Here is a 4,700-nt window from a genome sequence, read left to right as displayed (position 1 = left end):
GTCGATTATCCGAATCAATTGGGGACTGGGGTTGTTCGGAAGATCGATGTTTCGGATAACCGATTATGTGCGAAAAAATATATTAATTTATCCCATCTTGACTTTTTTCTTCGTTGCTTGTCGCTTTGCGTTGAATTTTCGTCGATGTTAAGCCTAACGAAGACTATTGTATCGTTAAAAATTATTTTTTTATTTTGTACAAACAAAATAAATATATTGAAAAATATAAAAACAATAAAAAAATTATACTTCAGAAGTTAATTTAGTATCAAAAACGTAAAATATTTGTGTAGCCCAAGACATAGCCAAAGATTGCAGCGCCACAGCACTGGCGAAAATTTAAATTTGCCGACTGGAATTCTTTCGGATAATTGACTTTCGGATAATCGACGCTCTACTGTAGTATAAATTTATTGTAATGTTGTTTATTCGTATAATAATTTCTATGTAAGAAATGTTAATATTACTTTTTTCTACTTCAGAATATTGTATCTTGATTACATATATTTAGGAAAATTCAAAAAATAGCTAAATTTTATTATCATTATTTTTATTTTTAGATGCCAGGAGCATCACGCAGGGTTGCCAGATTGGGTTACAAGTAGCGGATTGGGCTACTTTTTAAGTGCCCTCGCTACAAAAATTTCAAATTGGGCGACACGCTACTTTTTGGGCTAGTGATACTGTAATTATCTTCAGGCTACAAATCTTAAAAATACGCTACTTTTTTATTTTCATATTTAAAATCGCAACACATTTCTTGTATTATACAAAACTAGTATAGTGTAATGAAAAGTTGCAACGTTTAACAAATATAAAGATACTTTGCTTCCGTTTTCCATCCGTCGTTCGCTCCAGTAGACAATCCACAAGCAAGGTCGCCTCCCTGCTTGTGAAGTTGTGGATTGTCTACTGGAGCGAACGACGGATGGAAAACGGAAGCAAAGTATCTTTATCTTTGTTAAACGTTGCAACTTTATATTTATTTATACAATTAAGTGTAATGAAATTAAATGTATTACTGTCGGCCATGTTTTTATATTTTTTATTTTACTGTACTTAATTCCCTAATTCTAATCCCCTAATCTCTTTTTAACTATCTCATAAGTAGAAATAAGTTGAAACCGATTACTTTGTACCTGAATATCTGTAGTTTCGGAAAGAAGTGGAAAGACAAATTTTTATGACAACGGATACATAAATCGTAAATTTAAGGAAAATAAATTCTAGAGCTTTTTTTTGTACCTTGTGCATCTCATTCATTAAATTCAGTTGTAAATGATGCTGCCAAAGTAACAATTAATTTTTTAACATTGTACAGTACAAGAATTGTATACGTTTTTTTCTGCATTCCCTTATAGATAAAACCATACTAAATCGTAATATCACATGTTTAACATTGAAATCCGTAAGACATACGGTTCCCAACCTTTTTCGGGTGGCGACCCCTTTTTATAAAAGCCAAGTGTCCCGCGATCCGATACAATTGAAAAAGGCATTTTTAATAAGGTAATTCAAAAAACAACGAAGTTAGTTTTTTTACTATAATTTTATTTTAAATTGTTTAATAATTTAATGCGATGATTGAAATTGCATATTATTAACCAGTTTCAAAATTCGCGGGTGAGTTTTTGTTAACGCCAATCTCATGTCATTCTCAACATTTAATTTATTCCTCTCAAACTCTCAACACACGTTTCAACCAACTGTGACAGAATAGCGTACCTAGATTACACTTATTTTAATTTTAAAAAAATATATGAAATTATTCAAACTTCAAGACACCATTAAAAATAAAAATTGCATTACAGTATTGTGAGTATTTTTTTTAGTTTACTGTATATGTTGGCGACCCCACAGAAAGCCCGTCGCGACCCATAGGTTGGGAACCCGTGCGGCGTAAGTAATATAAGATGGGTGAGCAGAATAAAAGCAGAATAAATGTATCAAATATTTTAATAGATTTTTTTAAAACTTCTGTCAACTATAGAGAATTATCATAAAAACATACCAGTAAACTCCTATCGGTGGGGTTAAGTTATAAATCTACTCAAGTAGGCGGCTAACAGCCCAGAACTGATCCCAAATAGAATCATTGGAAGCGTTTTGGTGTGTAGCTTCTACCAGTGCTCTGTAAAGCGCATGCGCAAATGCGTATAATCTGGCTGCTTGGTAGCTGACACCGTTTCGACAATACAGCGCTTCCATTTCGCCACTGATATTCGAATATACAATAGCAATCTTATCGTTTTTTTACATCTAGTATAGAAATTTGTAATAAGATACATAATGCGGTTATAATAAAATATTAATTTGAATTAATTCAAAGTACTGTACGTTAAAATATGAAAATAATCGCACAATATGTATTTATATTTTAGAAAATACAAGGGAAGCGGCGTCCACCGCTTCCAAGGACGGCACGCCACTCCTAGACAATATACTGTACAATAGATTTTGCACTAGACTAAATTTTATGATATTCTGTGAATGTTTGGATAGCTTTATGAATTAAATGTCAGTATAAATATTTCCTGATAGATAATACGTGGAATATTAATAAAATTACAGAAGCCAATTTTGCCAATTATTTTCTAGAAACAGAAAAAAAAACAAGATTTAGGTTTTCTTAATTTTACTATACATTTCTATTAGTTTTAAAAGATATTTCCACGCGATGTATGTAGCACGCTTTTACTTTCCTGGCTGTTATGTATAACATATACATAACAGGGAAAATAATGGAATAGTGTCACTACAGCTAACGCGGGACTGATCGAAGACAAAGGAACACGACAAAGGTCAGAGGTGTAGGGTCACCTAACTAGGTCATGGGGTAATTCGGTGTGGGTTATTTCCTGGAGGTTTACATACATAACAGATAATCGGCGTTTCTAGTGAGCAAAAATGGCTCTAGACGTAAAATTTCACTTTGCTCTCTAATCATATTACGCAGTTACCTTGATATACAGTACTGTACACTATCGGCACATATTCGGACAAGTACAATCTCGCTCCTGTAAAATTCTTTCAAATGGGCTTTTCTGGAGCCAGACCATCGAGGTTAAGCGTTACTCATAGTGTAAATACACACATTGTAAACATTTGATAAATATTTGATCCACGTACCGAACCGTTCGGACCCTGGAAGGTTCGATACGTGGATTGAATCTAAATCGAGAATCATTCTCAATCTTCAGGCTGTGTACACATTAGGCGTTTTACGTTGCGTTAAACGCGCGTTAGCAGCGTATACAGCGGGCGTTTAGCTCGGCGTTCGACGACTGTTTTATTCACTTCACTTCATTCTTTTTTGATAGAGGAGTGCTGCAGCTCGTCGCTTTTCACTCCGGAACGACCACAGTTTGCATTGGCTCAGTTTGAAAATGGACGTGAAAGTAATTGCTCGTGTGTACCTTCACCATTGTCGCTATAAAAGACGATGGCAGAGGCAAAGGGATTTTTGGATGCACCTAATATTATGAGATAGACTGATGCATGGAATGTTTGTGACGTTGTATCCAAAACTAAGACAATACGAACCCAAGTTTTTTATTTCTTTTAGAATATCCATAAAATCATTTGACGATGGCTGGTCTCTTTTAGATTTCATCAATAAATAGATCAGTATCGAAATGATCGTTCTCCATTTCGGCCAACGTGAGTCCACTCTACCCGAAAACGCGCGATCGAATGTACAATAACATGGCAGCACATGTATCTCAAAGCGCGCGGCTGACGTCCTAGAAACACGCGTTCTGACAAAAATCCATCAACGCGCGCTTCTGGCCAAGCGCGCGTTTGAGTAGGCCTATGTATACCTTCGCAGAACTGTTGGTTCTTTAAAACGCGCGTTTAAAAACGTCTAATGTGTACACGCCTTAAACTAGTTCTAGAAAAGGGTATTTACCTTAAGGCTGCTTCGTGAGAATTGAGTTTGAGAGAGAGAGAGAGAGCTTACATAACACGCGGGTCGTTATAAATACCTGAGGCACTGTGTACGGGTTTCCATATGACTGTTGAGTCGTTGAGGAGCCTTGGGAATGTCTCTGTTGGCTTGGATGGCGGTTAAAGTCTATCGGAAGTTGAGATCCGTTGGTTCTTCGTAGGTGTCCCGAAGAAACACAAGATATTCGGGAGGAGCGGGCGGTGACGAGCGATGATGATAAATCCTTGCGGCTGGCACACAGGGAATACTCTAGACCACTCACTGTTCCTTGAGTTCACTATAAGAACTCTTTATATTTCCAAGTCACATTGTCTTTTTTCACCAATAGTGAATTTTTAGTTGTACAGTAGTTCCTAGTGACACATTCTGAGTTCCCTGGGAAAGGAAATGACTCCGGGGAGAGAAATGCACTCATCCTCCGGTAATAAAATGGAAAAAGTTTTTTTTTTTTCCTTTGAGATTTAAATAAATTTCCTTTTCAAAACGAAAAATGAATTTTTTTTTTTTCGAAAAATTTTTGAATAAAATTGTGGTGTTTTTATTTTTCAAGTCTGACCTCTCACACTATTTTGCATACCGTAAAATAAATTGCAATAAACGAAAGATGCTAGAAAAATTAAATTAGAAGTACAATTTCTCTACATATGAATACTGAATGGAGTTCTACCAAGTGAGCTAAACTGAGCCACAGCTCAAGATTTTAACGGTCAGCTCAGCTCTCAGTCGAAGTCCCAGTAGCGTAGCGTAGTGG

This window comes from Centruroides sculpturatus, unplaced genomic scaffold (genome assembly GCF_000671375.1).
Source record: "Centruroides sculpturatus isolate CEXI.00-Female unplaced genomic scaffold, Cexi_2.0 scaffold31, whole genome shotgun sequence".
Taxonomy (NCBI): Eukaryota; Metazoa; Arthropoda; class Arachnida; order Scorpiones; family Buthidae; genus Centruroides; species Centruroides sculpturatus.
This window is presented reverse-complemented; position numbering follows the sequence as displayed.